Raw genomic sequence first — 20,804 nt, forward strand, 5'->3', positions numbered from 1 at the left:
TCATTTGTCAAATACAGTCAATACTTATGTATTATTAGACACTTTTATCAAGATTATATGAAGTATATAAGATAATTTATATAAATGTTTTTGGAAACAAAACATGTATTGTGTACTTACATTTCTATTAAGCTTTGCTTGGGCATTAATTTAGTTGATTTTTTCAAGAGAATGAGGGTAAGGACTTTAAACCTTAACCATATTTGACATATTAGCATTTCAAAAATAATATGTTCCTATTCACGTCAACTTTATTATAATTAAAAATTATATTATAGTTAATATCTATTTTGTTATATTAGATGTGATAAACTTAAATGTATTATGAAGACTAACATGAAGTAATATGGATGATATTGGCTTCAGAAGGTATAAACGATAAAATACTTTTAGACAGTATAAAGGTACTCTTATTTCATTACAAGATCAAGTTATTTTACAGTTTTAAGTGATAAATTTTATATCAATGAAATATTTATATTATTCAATCAAATTACTTTATGATTTGATCGATTTAAAATATTTAACATTTAAATATTTAAAAACTTATCAAACTGACAAAATATTTTAAATTTTTCAATGATGTCAATTTGGATGGTAAATATCTTGATCAATAGTCGCATATTCTTGGAATCGAATCGATACTACTTAATTTTATTAAAAAAAAAGATTGCTTGCCGTTTTCCTCAAATTTTTTATCTTTAAAAGTTACAAAGAAAATTAGGTGATAACAAAGGTAAAAGGAGCTTGGAAAAAAGGGCTTTGAGAATCATTCTTTTATACTATAATTTTAAAATAATAAAATATCTAACCAAAAGATAATGTGGCTAAAAAAACCTTAAAGTATTTGCTTTTGCTGGTATCAAACTATAATTTTAACTAATTTATTATGTGAATTTATATATGAAAAATATAATTATTTTTTAAATATAAAATATTTCTTTATTATATCATTTACATTAAAGTTTAATATTTAAAATAATACATATAATTTTTTTTTGAAAATTGAGGAATAACAACGATATAAGCTAGTGATGATAATGAGCACGATATTAGATGTTTTTATATCTAAAATATCATATTTCAAGTAAAATATTATTAAGTATAAAATTTATGCTAACACTTGTTTTTTATGAAAATAAAAGCTTTTTAACATCTTTTATCTTATTTGGGAAGTAAAATAACGAATAATAAAAACAAATCAAAATTGTAAGGTCCCAACCATTTGACGACCATATAGATCTTTTGCTATCATTATAATATATAGAAAATCATAAGTTTAGTTAAGAATATTTGATTTGTTGTCTTATTTATGAAATAAAAGATAAAAATTATGTTTCATGTATTTTTAGTATATCATAAAATGGTAAATGTAAACTAGAATTTGTATAGCATAACAAGTTAATTGATGATATACTTATGGCACCATCCTGATAACATTTGATTAATTTCAAATATTTTTTATTAGAATTACAATATTTAAGAGCCTAGTCCTTTGAAAAATTTTTACAAACATGTTTTACATAGAAATATAAAAAATGGGTAGAAATCATATGTGAAGTAATATGAATGATATTGATGAATGTTTATTCTTATTATCATAATAATACTAATATAGTATTCTTGATTATCTTTAAATTGATTAATTTTTATTATTATAATTCATTATGTGTATATAATATTTGTTCTTATTACTATATTAATCCAAACTTAGCATTCTTAATTATTTTTAGATTGATTAATTTGTATTCTTATAATTTTTTATGTATATATAATAATTATGAATATTATTGTTAGACAACATTTGATGTTTCATAAGACATAAATAATTACTAAAAAATATATGATTATTTTTGTGATATTATTGTGTTTAAATAAAATCAATAACACTATCATATAACTCAATTTATCAAATTGGTTCCTAATATCTATTGATCATTTACAAGATGTTATCACTTTTGTATAACTGTTCATCATGTGATATTCATAATGTCTAAAAAATAGTAATTATTTTGTAAATATTGTTATGGATTTTAAAATATATGATTCTTCATGATTTTTTTTTTTTATGCAGTGCCCTTAAAATTTGTGAAATTATATTACCAAAAATAAAATGACCTACCCATAGTATAAAGTTATTAATAGTATCTTATTATTAAAAGTTTTTTTAATAAGTATTATACTATTTATATTAGTAGATTTATTTATGACTACGAGTATGTCTGTACTAATAGATTTTCTAAGAAATATGGGAAATAATATCTTTCAATTTATTTTAAGAATATTAGATGTATTATTTAATAATCTCTATTTGCAAAAGATAAATCTCCTTTTGTACTTCTGCTCCGATAGCTTCATCGATTATGTTTGGAGGTATATATAATTTGTATAGTTTTTATTTTAATAATTATATTTTAATAATTATATTTTTATATTTTTATAATAATATTTTTCTATTAGGTGCATACAATATATACCTTGTTAGAGCTAAAAAAGAGGATATGCCAATCGATTTTTGGATGATGATTCTTTTCATCATAATGATTTTATTATTTGGGTAATTTTGGATTATGCATATAAAAAAAGTAAGTATTTCTATTTTTATAAAAAGATTGGTGGATAATTTTTCACTTAAAATTTAATTATAATAAAAATTATGTATATATTAACAAATATTCTTTTTTTTCCAAATTATGATCGTGAAACTTAATTTTTGGTTCTCAAATGTAGCCACCAATTATACATTATTAGACAATTTTCATCAAGATTATATGAATAATATAAGGTAATTTATTATTTAAAATATTAGATTATTTTATAAGAATTGGAATATAATACAACTCATTGTTATATAAATGTTATAGGAAATAAAGCATGTATTGCAAACTTACATTTCTACTAAGCTTTACTTGGGGAATCATTCGATGGATTTTTGTAAGACAAATAGAGTGTGGTCTCTAAACGTTACCTATTTTGGCATATTAGCATTTAAGAAACTATAAGTTTCTATTCATATAAACTTTATTATAATAAAAAGTTATATTATAGTTAATATTAATTTTTTACATTACATGCGTTAAACTTAAATATATTCTTGAACACAACATGAAGTAATGTGGTTGATATTGGCTCGTTAGATGGTATAAAGGTATAAATGTACTATTGTTTCATTAGAAGATCAATTTTCTCTATGATTTCAATTGATAAATTTTATATCATTAAAATATTTTTTTGTTCGAACAAATTACTCTATATTTTGATCGATTTAATAGATTTAACAACTTTTAGTATATTCTATAATCACATGAAGTTTCAAATCTGAATCTAATATAAGAATGTTATTCATGATTATTGTGCATATATGTTGACATAAATAGAGTCATAAATAAATTAACAATTGCTAAAGAATACTAAACTAAATATAATAAATATTTTAATAAGAATATTATATTTCTTATTTGATTACATTATTGACTATTAATTAAAGGATTATCAAATGATCATATAATTTTTGATATTTCGAGAATATTATGCTTCCAAATAGATAAGAAAAATCTTGTGATAAAAAGTTAGGTATAGTACAAATCTGTCATCATGCTTATCATCGTCAGATATCCTATATTTCCTTAATTTTCTATATAACAAATTATGTACATTAGTTTAAATAATAATATTTTAAATGAATGAAATAATAAATAAATATTTTATATTTAAAAAATAATTATATTTTTCATAAATAAATTCTTATCAAAAATTAGTTAGAATTATAGTTTAATACCATATAGAGCAAATACTATAAGATATTATAGCCCATTATCTTTTGGTTTGATATTTTATTATTTTAAAATTTCATTACAAAGGAATGTTTCTCATATCTGTTTTTTTCTTTATCATCTTCTGATTTTCTTTACAACATTTTAAGATAAAAAAATTAAGGACAACAACAAGCAATCTATTTTTTTTATAAAAGTAAGCAGTATCGATTCAATTCCAAGAATATGCTATGATCAAGATATTTATCATATAAATTGACATTATTGGGAAATTTAAAATATTTTATGAGTTTGATAACTTTAATGATTAAATGTTCAATCTTTTAAATTAATCAAATCATAACGTAATTTGATCGAATAATAAAAATAATTTATTATTAAAAAATTATCACTTAAAACCACAAAGTAACTTGATCTTCTTATGAAATTATAATACCTTTATAAATTCTAATGAGCCAATATTATCCATATTATTTCATGTTAGTCTTCAGAATACCTTTAAGTTCATCACATCTGATGTAATAAATTGAATATTCACTATAATATAACTTTTAATAAAAATGAAGTTGATGTGAACAAAAACTTACTATTTTTAAAATACTAATATGTCAAATATGTGTATGATTTGGAGATCATAGCCTACTTCTTTTAGAAAATTTAATTGAATGGGACTCAAGCAAAACTTAGTAGAAATGTAAGCGCACAATATATACTTTATTTTGTATAATATTTATATAACTATTTGTTGTATTATATTAAAATTCTTATAAAATAATTTAATATTTTAAATAAAAATTACTTTATATTTTTTGTGTAACCTTGATGAAATGTGTCTAATAATGCATAAGTGATGGTTGCATTTGAGAACTGAATATTAAGTTTTATAAATATAATCGAAAAATAATAATAATTAATAATATATGCATAACTTTTAGTGTAATTAAATTTTAAGTTAAAAATTATCATGTAGTTCCAACAGTTTTAATAAAAAAAAATATTTACTTTCTTCACATACATAATCTAGAATAGCCAACCTAATACAATCATTTTGATAAGAAGAATTACCATTCAAAAACTCTAATTGTATACCTTCTTTTTTAGGTATGTAGATAACAAAAAAAATATTATTATCAAAATAAATAAATAAAATATAAATATTAAAATAAAAACAATACAAATTATATATACTTCCAAATATGATCGATGAAGCTGTCGCAATAGTAATGCAAAGAAGATTTATCTTTTGTAAATTGAGATATTAGATTATACATGTAATTTTTTTCTAATAAATTGAATGATATGAACTCCTAAATTTATTGGAGAATCTACTTATACTAACATAACCATAGTCATGAATAAATCTACTAATATAAATGATAGTATGACTTGGGACTTAGATGACAACAAGAGAAAATTTGCAAGGAATCTGAGAAGAGACATGTGTAAAATATAAAGGGTCATCTCTAAAATTTTTCACTTTAAAGGATTATATCTAAAGAAAACCTAAAATTTAAGCTAATTATGGATTTACACACATTTGTTAAAATTAAAGTATTCCAAGTAAAATTTTAAAATTTAGACGGGTGAATGTGTACAACCCCCTCATAAGAACATCGTACATAAATGTAATATTTCAAGTAATGTTGTTTACAGTTGTATTTTGCCAACTGTTTGCTTCTATCAATGGCAAGCTATATGCTAACTTTTCCATCATTTAGACTCGATGTAACTCTATAAGGATATACAAACATATTATTCCTCTGAATAAATCTACAAATGCATTGAAGCTATCATTTACGAGGCTTCTCCTTGCAATTGAGGTGATATTGCAAGTATAAAGTTTGCTTCTACCAAACCTCTTTTATGGAACTCATCTTCTGCTCATACTCTCGACATCAACTCTCGAACTGCTATAGCCTCCTATGGTGTATGTCATTTTCCTCATCCTTCTCAATGCAGCCTCGACTTTCAAAACTCGTCATTGCAATTCTGGAAAGACGGATGATTTCACCAAAACCTGCTCTGATTCTCCACCTTGTAAATGTATTCCAAACTCCAATGAGCCAGTGAGCAAACAACAAAAAGAGCAATCAAAAATTTGAAATAAAAACTCAGATATAAATAGTACAAAATATCAACTCTATCAACGACCCTCCCCCAAAAGAACTAAACCATGCGGCTATCAAGAGTACAATAATAGAATTGCTAGTGGATATAATGGACCGATCTACTGCATTATAAGATAATAATATAAATAATGATATGATTGGAGAAAAGATTATAAGATAAATAATATGATACCATATTAAGGGAAGAATAAGAGGGATGAGTACAAAATGAAGGATTATGGTGCATATATGCAAAGGACCGATAAACTTTATAGGAATAAACTCTTCAATAAAGTACTGCCTTTGCCTCTCTTCTTTGGGATCATGATCTTGTACCCCTTCCCTCAAAAAGTGCAATATGAATTTAACACATGTCACGATCATTTTAAACAACTAAAAAATAATATCGTGAACGCAAATAGCAATATAAGTACAAGCCTGTAAAACATATTTAAACAATAGAAATAAATTACATTAATATTTAATATACTATATATCATAATCATAAATAAAAAAGGTAAAAATAAAAATAAAAAAGATATATTTTATGATTTTGCTATGTGAAAAATATATTGAAGTAACAAATAAATAAATAAGTAAAATTATAAATACATAACAATTACGTTGATTTACAAGTTCAATGGCAATGAGAAAGCAAATCTGAATAGTTAATTCAACGCATGGAGTGCAACATTTTGAGGGCTTCAGAAGTGAGCGCAAATATTTCAATATCAAATACTAGCTAGCTAACTTGATGTATGAAGTATAACTCTTAAGGAGGTTGACAAAATCAAATAACTTTGGCCTTCTAAACTTTTGAGAGCACGGGTGAAACTAAGTACCCAACTTATCTTAGTTATCTGGTAAAAGAGTTTTGCATATTTTTGTACATCATTTAAGAAGTACTTAGCAACACATAATAGTTATCAAATTCTCACTTATGGTGATTGGTTTTACTAAAGATAGTTTATTTGCTTCATTTCAGAATAGAGTGGCAATTAAAAGTAAAGGGAATAGGAACCTAATTGGAGGTGACAATTTTGTAGTTGAAGAATCAATGGACAAATATTGTGAAGGACATGGTCTCAAAACTTTAACTTTCATGTGATGATACTCATTGAAGCTTCAATAAATATCCATCTAGTTCGGCCACTATAATATGCTACATTTGAAGGTTTTCTCCTTCACTTGAAAGATTTGTTAGAACTAATGAAGATAAAGTGCAATTCGATCCACCACACAATAGAGTCAAAGTTACAAGTGACTTGAACTAACACTAGTGATCAAAATTTGACTACTCAACAACAACAATAAGAGAATAACGGGGAGAGAGAAGGTGCATTATAGTCTAGTCCTCGGAGTAGCCCCTCAAAACTTCATTCATCTTAGAACATTGGAACCCCTGGATCGCACATGACAAGCTCTAGAGTAATGTATTTGGTTGATTTGTCACGTAGTTCGATAGCAATGTTGTATGGGCACTTGTCCTTAGGTAACTTTATGATATTATGAGGACGTCGACTCTTTATGTACAAGCACATAATTGTCATACTACTTAGGCAAAACTAAAGTCTACGAGAGTATATCATATTTGATTCTTTATTTGGATATAATTATATACTTGAGATTGAGAATACATTATATATGAAAGCTACAGTTGAAGACTTCATGCAAGTCTATTGTATCAACATTAAAAAGAGATAATAAATTTTAGATAATAGAAAATCTCAATTAAGATTAGGTATAAGGTATGAAATTACTTTGTATCCTTGAAGGCTTCTTATATTAGAAAATTTGAAATGTTCATTGTACCACTAGACCCCTTTGGTTTCTAAATATTGTCACACTATCACTATAAGATTAATGCCCCCAGAAGCATGGAACATGTACATCTCTTAAGCATTACCATGCCTAGACAAATATAGGTTTTGAAAACATTGAAGTAGAACATTTAAATAAAAGATAACGAGAAGATCAATGAAATATATCATCATCAATTTTTAGTCTAAATTTAAAAATGAATAATGAGAATAATATAAAGTAAATTATTGTAAGCTAAAATAATATTTTAATATTACATGGATATACAATCTATAAAATACAATCATTATATTAATGATATCGAATTATCATTATTGAGCTCATCATAAGAAACTCTAATGTAATATTTAAAAAATTGATTTTAAAGCTAGAAATTACACATAATAAAAAAATCTAATTTGTTTATTTCAAAATACATATAAGTTCATCACATGTAATGTAACAAAATTGATATTCACTGTGATATAACTTTTAATTATAATAAAGTTAATATGAATAGAAACTTACTATTTCTGAAATGCTAATTTGCTAATTAAGGTTTAAAGACCGCAATCTACTTCTCTTACAAAAATTTGTTTAATAAGTATTATATTATCATTTATATTAGTAGATTTATTTATGACTATGAGTATATTAGTACTAGATGATTGTTTTAATAAATTTAGGAGGTCATATTATTCAATATCTTAGAAGAATATTATATGTATCATTAAACAATCTTTATTTAGAAAAGATAAATATCTTAGTATTTCTATTGTGGTAGCTTAATCTACCATATTGTGAGGTATATACAAATTATAGTTTTCAATTTTAATAATAATATTTATATTTTTTTTATTAATAATTTTCTATTATGTGCATACAAGATATATCTTGTTGGAGCTCAAAAAGAGGGTGTGTCAATCGGTTTTAAGAAGATTATTCTTTTCATCATAATGATTTTATTAGGTAGGCAATTTTGGATTATGTATGTGAAGAAAGTAAATATTTATATTTTTATTAAAAGTTAAAAACTACATGATAATTTTAACTTAAAATTTAGTTATACTAAGAATTATTCATAATATTAACAATTATTCTTTTCTTTTCAGATTATGATTGTAAAATTTAATCTTCATTTGTCAAATGCAGTCAATACTTATGCATTATTAGACACTTTTTATCAAGATTATACGAAGAATATAAGATAATTTATATAAATGGTTTTGGAAATAAAACATGTATTGTGTACTTACATTTCTATTAAGCTTTGCTTGGGCATCAATTTGGTTGATTTTTTCAAGAGAATGAGGGTAAGGTCTTTAAACCTTAACCATATTTGGCATATTAGCATTTCAAAAATAATATGTTCCTATTCACATCAACTTTATTATAATTAAAAATTATATTATAGTTAATATCCATTTTATTACATTAGATGCGATAAACTTAAATGTATTCTAAAGACTAACATGAAGTAAAATGGATGATATTGGCTTTAGAAAGTATAAACGATAAAGTACTTTTAGACAGTATAAAGGTACTATTATTTCATTACAAGATCAAGTTATTTTACGGTTTTAAGTGATAAATTTTATATCAATGAAATATTTCTATTATTCAATCTAATTACTTTATAATTTGGTAGATTTTAAAAATTTAATATTTAATCATTTAAAAACTTATCAAACTGACAAATTTTTTTTAAATTTTCAATGATGTCAATATGGATGGTAAATATCTTGATCATTAGTTGCATATTCTTGGAATCGAATCGATACTACTTAATTTTATTAAAAAAAAGATTGCTTGTCATTTTCCTCAAATTTTTTATCTTTAAAAGTTACAGAGAAAATTAGGTGATAACAAAGGAAAAAAGGACTATGAGAATTATTCTTTTATAGTATAATTTTAAAATAATAAAATATCTAACCAAAAGATAATATGGCTAAAAAAGCCTTTGCTTTTGTTGGTATCAAACTATAATTTTAACTAATTTATTATGTGAATTTATATATGAAAAATATAATTATTTTTTAAATATAAAATATTTCTTTATTATATCATTTACTTAAAAGTTTACCATTTAAAATAATGCATATAATGTTTTATAGAAAATTGGGAAAATAACAACGATATAATCTAGTGATGATGATGAGCACGATGTTAGATGTTTTTATATATATAATATCATATTTCAAGTAAAATATTATTAAGTATAAAATTTATGCTAACATTTTTTTTTATGAAGATAAAAGTTTTTTAACATCTTTTATCTTATTTGGGAAGTAAAACAACAAATAATAAAAATAAATCGAAATTATAAGGTCCCAACCATTTGACGACCATATAGATCTTTTGCTATCATTATAATATATAGAAAATCATAAGTTCAGTTAAGAATATTTGATTTATTGTCTTATTTATGAAATAAAAGATAAAAATTATGTTTCATGTATTTTTAGTATATCATAAAATGATAAATGTAAACTAGAATTTGTATAGCATAACAAGTTAATTGATGATATACTTATGGCACCATCCTGATGACATTTGATTAATTTCAAATATTTTTTATTAGCATTACAATATTCAAGAGCCTAGTCCATTGAAAAATTTTTACAAACATGTTTTACATAGAAATATAAAAAATGGGTATAAATCATATGTGAAGTAATATGAATGATATTGATGAATATTTATTCTTTTTATCATAATAATACTAAGATAGTATTCTTGATTATCTTTAAATTGATTAATTTTTATTATTATAATTCATTATGTGTATATAATATTTGTTCTTATTACTACATTAATCCAAACTTAGTATTCTTAATTATTTTTAGATTGATTAATTTTTTTTCTTATAATTTTTTATGTATATATAATAATTATGAATATTATTGTTAGACAACATTTGATGTTTCATAAATAATTACTAAAAAAATATATGATGTTTCATAAATAATTACTAAAAAATATATGATTATTTTTGTGATATTATTGTGTTTAAACAAAATCAATAACACTATCATATAACTCAATTTATCAAATTGGTTCCTAATATCTATTGATCATTTGTAAGATGTTATCACTTTTGTCTAACAAATAGTAATTATTTTGTAAATATTGTTATGGATTTTAAAATATATGATTATTTATGATTGTTTTTTTTATGCAGTGCCCTTAAAATTTGTGAAATTATATTACCAAAAATAAAATGACCTACCCATAATATAAAGTTATTAATAGTATCTTACTTATTAAAAACTTTTTTAATAAGTATTATACTATTTATATTAGTAGATTTATTCATGAGTACGAGTATGTTAGTACTAATAGATTTTCTAAGAAATATGAGAAACCATATCTTTCAATTTATTTTAAGAATATTAGATGTATTATTTAATAATCTCTATTTGCAAAAGATAAATCTCTTTTGCACTTCTACTCCGATAGCTATATTGGGAGGTATATATAATTTGTATAGTTTTTATTTTAATAATTATATTTTTTATAATAATATTTTTCTATTAGGTGCATACAATATATACCTTATTAGAGCTCAAAAAGAGGATGTGCCAATCGATTTTTGGATGATGATTCTTTTCATTATAATGATTTTATTATGGGAGTAATTCTGGATTATGCATATGAAAAAAGTAAGTATTTCTATTTTTATAAAAAGCTTGGTGGATAATTTTTCACTTAAAATTTAATTATAATAAAAATATGCATATATTAACAAATATTATTTTCTTTCCATATTATGATCGTGAAACTTAATTTTTGGTTCTAAAATATAGCCACAAATTATACATTATTAGACACTTTTCATCAAGATTATATTAATAATATAAGGTAATTTATTATTTAAAATATTAGATTATTTTATAAGAATTAGAATATAATACAACTCATTGTTATATAAATGTTATAGGAAATAAAGCATGTATTGCAAACTTACATTTCTACTAAGCTTTACTTGGGGAATCATTCGGTAGATTTTTGTAAGAGAAATAGAGTGTGGTCTCTAAATGTTACCTATATTTGGCATATTAGTATTCAAGAAACTATAAGTTTCTATTCATATAAAGTTTATTATAATAAAAAGTTATATTATAGTTAATATTAATTTTTTACATTACATGCATTGAACTTAAATATATTCTTGAACCCAACATGAAGTAATGTGGTTGATATTGGCGCATTAGATGGTATAAAGGTATAAATGTATTATTGTTTCATTAGAAGATCAAGTTGCTCTATGGTTTCAAGTGATAAATTTTATATCATTAAAATATTTTTATTGTTCGAACAAATTACTCTATGTTTTGATCGATTTAATAGATTTAACAACTTTTAGTGCCTTCTATTACCACATGAAGTTTTAAATCTGAATCTAATATAAGAATGTTATTCATGATTATTGTGCATATATGTTGACATAAATAGAGACATAAATTAATTAACAATTGCTAAAGAATACTAAACTAAATATAATAAATATTTTAATAAGAATACTATATTTCTTATTTGATTACATTATTGACTATTAATTAAAGGATTATCAAATGATCATATAATTTTTTATATTTCGAGAATATTATGCTTCCATATAGATAAGGAAAATCTTGAGATAAAAAGTTAGATCTAGTACAAATCTATCATCATGCTTATCATCATTAGATATCCTATATTTCCTCAATTTTATATATAACAAATTATGTGCATTAGTTTAAATAATAATATTTTAAATGAATGATATAATAAAGAAATATTTTATATTTAAAAAATAATTATATTTTTCATAAGTAAATTCTCATCATAAATTAGTTAAAATTATAGTTTGATACCATATAGAGCAAATACTATAAGATTTTTTAGCCCATTATCTTTTGGTTTGATATTTTATTATTTTAAAGCTACATTACAAAGGAATGTTTCTCATATTTGTTTTTTTCTTTATCATCATTTTCTTTGCAACATTTTAAGGTAAAAAAATTAAGGACAACAACAAGCAATCTATTTTTTTTATAAAAGTAAGCAGTATCGATTCAATTCCAAGAATATGCTATGATCAAGATATTTAACATCTAAATTGACATTATTGGGAAATTTAAAATATTTTGTGAGTTTGATAACTTTAATGATTAAATGTTTAATCTTTTAAATTAATCAAATCATAACGTAATTTGATCGAATAATAAAAATAATACATTAATAAAAAATTTATCACTTAAAACCACAAAATAACTTGATCTTCTAATGAAATTATAATACCTTTATACATTCTAATGAGCCAATGTTATCCATATTATTTCATGTTAGTCTTCAGAATATCTTTAAGTTCATCACATCTAATGTAATAAATTGGATATTCACTATAATATAACTTTTAATAAAAATAAAGTTATGTGAACAAAAACTTACTATTTTTGAAATACTAATATGTCAAATATGTGTAAGATTTGGAGATCATAGCCTAGTTCTTCTACAAAAATTAATGGAATGGAACTCAAGCAAAACTTAGTAGAAATATAAGCACACAATACATATTTTATTATGTATAATATTTATATAACTATTTATTGTATTATATTCAAATTCTTACAAAATAATTTAAAATTTTAAATAAAAATTACATTATATTTTTTGTGTAATCTTGATGAAATGTGTCAAATAATGCATAAGTGGTGGTTGCATTTGAGAACTGAATATTAAGTTTTATAAATATAATCTAAAAAGAAATAATAATTAATAATATATGCATAACTTTTAGTGTAATTAAATTTTAAGTTAAAAATTACAATGTAGTTCCAACAGTTTTAATAAAAAAAAATATTTACTTTCTTCACACACATAATTTAGAATAGCCAACCTAATATAATCATTTTGATAAGAAGAATTACCATTCAAAAACTCTAATTATATACCTTCTTTTTTAGGTATGCAGTTAACAAAAAAAATATTATTATCAAAATAAATAAATAAAATATAAATATTAAAATAAAAACAATACAAAATGTATATACTTCGAAATATGATCAATGAAGCTATCGTAATAGTAATACAAAGAAGATTTATCTTTTGTAAATTGAGATATTAGATGATACATATAATTTTTTTCTAATAAATTGAATGATATAAACTCCTAAATTTATTGGAGAATCTACTTATACTAACATAACCATAGTTACGAATAAATCTACTAATATAAATGATAGTATGACTTGGGACTTAGATGACAACAAGAGAAAATTTGCAAGGAATCTGAGAAGTGACATGAAAAATATAAAGGGTCATCTCTAAAATTTTTCACTTTAAAGGATTATATCCAAAGAAAACCTAAAATTTAAACTAATTATGGATTTACACACATTTGTTAAAATCAAAGTATTCCATGTAGAATTTTGAAATTAGACGGGTGAATGTGTACAACCCCCTCATAAGAACATCGTACATAAATGTAATATTTCAAGTAATGTTGTTTACAGTTGTATTTTGCCAACTGTTTGCTTCTATCAATGGCAAGCTGTATGCTAACTTTTCCATCATTTAGACTCGATGTAACTTTACAAGGATATACAAACATATTATTCCTCTGAATAAATCTACAAATGCATTGAAGCTATCATTTACGAGGCTTCTCCTTGCAATTGAGGTGATATTGCAAGTATAAAGTTTGCTTCTACCAAACCTCTTTTATGGAACTCATCTTCTGCTCATACTCTCGACATCAACTCTCGAACTGCTATAGCCTCCTATGGTGTATATCAATTTCCTCTTCCTTCTCAATGCAGCCTCGACTTTCAAAACTCATCATTGCAATTTTGCAAGGACGGATGATTTTACCAAAACCTGCTCAGATTCTCCACCTTGTAAATGTATTCCAACCTCCAATAAGCCAGTGAGCAAACAAAAAAAAGAGCAGCCAAAAATTTGAAATAAAAACTAAGATATGAACAGTACAAAATATCAACTCTACCAATGACCCTCCCCAAAAAGAACTATACCATGCAGCTATCAAGAGTACAATTAAAATAAAAATAAAAAAGATATATTTTATGATTTTACTATGTGAAAAATATATTGAAGTAACAAATAAATAAATAAGTAAAATTACAACCACATAACAATTGTGTTGATTTACAAGTTCAATGGCAATGAGAAAGCAAATCTGAATAATTAATTCAACGTAAGGAGTGCAACATTTTGAGGGCTTCAGAAGTGAGCACAAATATTTCAATATCAAATACTAGCTAGCTAACTTGATGTATGAAGTATAACTCTTAAGGAGGCTGACAAAATCAAATAACCTTGGTCTTCTAAACTTTTGAGTGCATGGGTAAAACTAAGTACCCAACTTATCTTAGTTATCTAGTAAAAGAGTTTTGCATATTTTTGTAGATCATTTAAGAAGTACTTAGCAACACATAATAGTTATCAAAGTCTCACTTATGGTGATTGGTTTTGCTAAAGATAGTTTATTTGCTTCATTCCATAATAGAGTGGCAATTAAAAGTGGAGGGAATAGGAACCTAATTGAAGGTGACAATTATGTAGATAAAGAATCAATGGACAAATATTGTGAAGGACATGGTCTCAAAACTTTAACTTTCATTAGATGATGCTTATTGAAGCTTCAATAAACATCCATCCAGTTCAACCAATATAATATACTACATGTGAAGGTTTTCTCCTTCACTTGAAAGATTTGTTAGAACTAGAGAAGATAAAGTGTAATTCGATCCACCCCACAATAGAGTCAGAGTTATTAGTGATTTGAACTAACACACTAGTGATCAAAGTTTGACTAATCAACAACAACGACAAGAGAATAACTGGGAGAGAGGAGGTGTATTATAATTTGATCTTCGGAGTGGCCCCTCAAAACTTCGTTCATCTTAGTACATTGGAACCCCTAGATTGCATATGATGAACTCTGGAGTAGTGTATTAGGTTGATTCGTCACATGGTTCGGTAGCAATGTCGTATGGGCACTTGTCCTTAGGTAACTTTATGATATTATGAGAACTTCGACTCTTTATGTACAAGCACATAAGTGTCACACTACTTAGGCAAAACTATAGTCTATAAGAGTATATCATATTTAATTCTTTATTTGGATATAATTATATACTTGAGATTGAGAATACTTTATATATGAAAGCTATAGTTGGAGACTTCATGCAAGTCTATTGTATCAACATTAAAAAGAGATAATAAATTTTGGATAATAGAAAATCTCAATTAAGATAAGGTAAAAGGTATGAAATTACTTTGTATTCTTGGAGGCTTCTTATATTAGAAAATTTGATGTGTTCATTGTACCACTAGCCTTTGTTGGTTTTTAAATATGGCCACAAGATCCCCATAAGATTAATACTCCCAGAAGCGTGAAACATGTACGTCTCTTAAGTATTATCATACCTAGACCAATATTGGTTGTGGAGAAGTTGAAGTAGAACCTGTAAATAGAAGATAACGAAAAGATCAGTAAAATTTATCATCATAAATTTTTAATCTAAATTTAAAAATCAATAAGGAGAATAATATAAAGTAAATTATTGAAAGCTAAAATAATATTTTAATATTACATGGATATACCATCTATAAAATCCAATCAATATATTAATGGTATCAAATTATCATTATTGAGCTCGTCGTAAGAAACTCTAATGTAATATTTTAAAAATTGAGTTAAAGTTAGAAATTACACATAATAAAAAAAATCAAATTTGTTTATGTCAAAATACATTTAAGTTCATTACATCTAATGTAACAAAATTGATATTAACTCTGATATAACTTTTAATTATAATGAAGTTGATATGAATAGAAACTTAATGTTTTTGAAACGCTGATCCGCTAGGTAAGGTTTGAAGATCACAATCTACTTCTCTTGCAAAAATCCATCGAACAAATCCCCAAGCAAAGCTTAGTAGAAATACATGATGGGGATATAAAGAGGAATAACCTTTGTATATAAACAAATACTAGTAGGCCAAAGCACACAGCGGAATTAAATGGAAGCACAATCAAATAAAATACCAAGATATACGTGGAAAACTCCTTCAATGTGAAGGGTAAAAAACCACGAAGCAAACTAGAGATAATCCACTATGAGAATAATGAATATATAAATCTCAATCTCTTGCCCTAAACCCTAGCAACAATCTCAAGAGAATAACTGGGATACAAGGATCACATCACTGCCTACAATATTAAAAACCTCCTCAAGTAATCACAACAAGATTCTACTGTAGATTTGATCTAACCTGAGATGACACACTACTAGATGATTGAGAACAGTCTCTCTGCATTGTCCTTGTCTTCTTCCCTTTTTTTCTCTTATTTTTCGGTCTTGTTCTCCTTCTTTTCTTTAGAATCTTGTGGTTGTAGCCTTCTCCCATGTTGCTACCTTTTTCTGCCTCTAAAACACAGCCTGCACCCCCCTTATATTGATCTAGGGTTAGGTTAAGAGGGGGCATGAGTTGTGGGCTGATAAAGCTCACGTTGGGCTATCAGCCCAACAACCTCCCCCTTCAGCCCATAAGGGAGGCTGTCCCATGACTCCTCAATGTGAAGTCATGCTAATCAGCTGGTTAGCTGTCGGCATATCTCCTGTCTTTCTTTTGGTAAAGTTTTTGTCAACATGTCTGCTCCGTTGTCATATGTATGAATTTTCTGAAGTTGCAACTGCTTCTCTTCAAATACATTTCGAATCCAATGATATCTGACATCTATATGCTTTGACTTGTAATGAAACATTGGGTTTTTACATAAATGGATGGCACTTTGGCTATCACAATATATCACATAATTTTTTTGTTTCAGCCTTAATTCTTGTAAAAATTATTTTATCCATAACATTTCTTTGCATACCTCTATAGTAGCAATATATTCTCCTTTTGTGGTGAATAGAGTAATACACCTTTGCAACCTAGATTACCATGGCACAGCTCCCCCTACAAAAGTAAGTAAATAATCTGAAGTGGACTTCCTTATATCTATATCTCTTACCATATCTATATCTGTATAACCTGTCAACACAAGGTCCACCTCCAAAGCTTAAACAAACCTTAGAGCTCCCTCTAAGATATTTAAAAATCCACTTCACTGTTGCCCAGTGCTCTTTGCCTGGATTTGCAAGAAATCTGCTAGTAACACCTACTGCATATGCGATGTTTGGCCTTGTACATACCATTGTATACATTAAACTTCCAAGTGCTGAAGCATAAGGAACCTTTTGCATTTTCTCCTTCTCATTGACGGACTCTGTTTTGAGCATAACTTGAAGTGGCCTGCAAGAGGAGAACCAACTGGTTTTGCATTGCTCATACTGAATCTTTCCAATACCTTCTCGATATATTTCTCCTATGACAACCAAATCTTCTTGGTTTTCTTGTCACGGGAAATTTACATGCCTAGTATTTGCTTTGCTGGCCCCATGTCCTTTATTACAAAAGACTCACTCAGTTCCTTCTTCAACCTGTCAATTTTAGATATATCTTTCCCAAGAATAAGCATGTCATCAACATAAAGTAAGAGAATAATAAAATCCTCACCAAACCATTTGATATATACACAATGATCTGAAGCCATTCTTTTGTATCCATTTTCTATCAAAAATGATTCAAACTTTCTGTACCACGGTCTTGGAGCTTGCTTTAACTCATACAAGCTCTTCTTTAATTTACAGATAAAATTCTCTTTACCTTTGACTTTAAAGCCTTCTGGTTGCTCCATATAAATTTCCTCATCCAAATCCCCATGAAGGAAAGCTATCTTCACATCTAACTGCTCAATCTCTAAGTCCTGGCTAGCAGCAATACCAAGAGCAACACGAATAGAAGATATTTTAACAACAGGAGAAAAAATCTCTTCAAAGTCAATACCTTTCTTTTGATCAAAGCCTTTCACAACCAATCTAGCTTTGTATTTTGGTTGAGAACAATATTCTTGAGTCTTTAATCTGAATACTCACTTGTTCTTCAAGGCCTTCATTCCATTTGGTAGTAGCACCAAATCATAAGTGTGGTTCTTCTAAAGAGTATTCATCTCTTCTTGTATAACAACTAACCACTTCTTTTTCTACTCACTTTCAACTGCTTCCTAATAACTTTCTGGTTCACCTGCATCAGTAACCATCACATACTCATCTGTAGAGTATCTTCTGGAAGGTTGACGTTGTCTAGAAGATCTTCTCAACTGAGGTTCTGCGGGAAGTTGTTCTCCAACTTCTTCTTGCTCAACATGTCTTGCAGGTAGATTAACATCAGGCTCCACACCATCTTCCTGCATATCTCCCCCATCACCCTAATATATTGAAAGAGTAACTGGGTCACAATATGCTAATCCTTCTGTAGAAGTCTTGGCCGGTGCCCCTTTCTTCAAATCCTCAAAGGTTTGATCCTCAAAGAAGACCACATCTCTGCTTCTAAACACCTTCTGTTTTTTTGGATCCTAAAGCCTGTAACCAAAATGATCATGTGAGTAGCCAAGAAAAATACATTCTTTAGTCTTACCATCTAGCTTGGACCTCTCATTGTCTAGAATATGTGCAAATGCATGACAACCAAACACTCTTAAATGCTTGTAGGAAACATCTTTCCCTGACTATACATGCTTTGCAACATCACCATCTAGGGCTGTATATGGTGATAAGTTGATCACATCGACTACAGTCCTCAAAGCCTCATCCCAAAACCTTTTGGGTAGCTTGGCCTATGAAAGCATACATCTGATCTTTTCTATAATGGTATGATTCATCCTCTCTATAATTGCATTATGCTGAGGTGTACTAGGAACTGTCATCTCATGTTGGATTCCATGTGACCTACAATAATCATTAAACAATCATGTATACTCACCATCATTATCTGATCCTATGCATTTCAATTACCTTTTTATCTTCCTTTCAACCCTGGCATGAAACTCTTTGAAGACATTAATAACCTAATCTTTGGTTTTCAAAGTATAGGCCCAAACTTTCCTGGAAAAATCATCTATAAAAGTGACAAAATAAAGTGCACCACTTATACCAAGAACAGATCCATCAGGAGTTTTTGTCCTCAAAGGATCACATATATTTGTATAAACATGATCTAAGGCATGCATTTTTTTAGACAAAGCAGGACTAGTAAATGAAACTCTATGTTATTTACTAGCCAAACAATCAATATAAGGGTTCAGATGTATACCTCTGAGATCTGGTAATACCTCTCTCTTGGAAAGAGCTTGTAGTCCCTTCTCGCTCATGTGTCCCAATCGCCTATGCCACAACTCTATGCTGAAGTCTTTTTCTGTAGCATTTAACTACTCGTCATAAGCTTTAGCTTGCAACCTATACAAAGTATAACATTTCTTTCCACTAGTTATAATAAGAGAATCCTTACTGAGCTTCCATTGCCCTTTGTGAAATATGCTATCATAGTCTTCATCATCTAGCCTTCCAACTAAAATTAAATTTAGCCTCAAGTCAACCATATGTCTCACATCCTTAAGCATCAACTTGCAGCTAAGGTTGGTCTTTAAATGGATATCACCCATGCCAATGATGTCTGCTGTGTCATAGTTGTCCATCTTGACAACACTAAAGTTTCCAGACCTGTATGTGGCAAAAAACTCCCTCTGTGGTGTAGCATAATAAGAAGCACCTGTGTCAATCACCCACTTAAGATCCTGACACACACAAGAAAAAATATCATTAGAATAAGACAAAATCAAATAATCACCACCCTACACTATAGTTATGATATTATCTTTTGACTCTATAGACTCCACTTCTTTCCCCTTTTTCTTGCTCTTGTTAGGTTGCTTACATTGGTTCTTGTAATGTCCTTTCTCACCATAGTTATAGCAAACAATATATTTTCTTGATCTTGACTTACTTTTACCCATGCGTGAACTGCTTTTAGACTTTGACCTTCCTCTGTTCTTTGAGATAAGTGCCTGTAAATCATTCTGAGATGTTGCTGAACTCTTTGACTTACTTTTACCCATGCGTGAACTGCTTTTAGACTTTGACCTTCCTCTGTTCTTTGAGATAAGTGCCTGTAAATCATTCTGAGATGTTGTTGAACTCTTTATTCTCAACTCCTCATTCAATAAACTGCTT

Source organism: Musa acuminata, chromosome BXJ3-1 (genome assembly GCF_036884655.1).
Source record: "Musa acuminata AAA Group cultivar baxijiao chromosome BXJ3-1, Cavendish_Baxijiao_AAA, whole genome shotgun sequence".
In the NCBI taxonomy this organism is placed as follows: domain Eukaryota; kingdom Viridiplantae; phylum Streptophyta; class Magnoliopsida; order Zingiberales; family Musaceae; genus Musa; species Musa acuminata.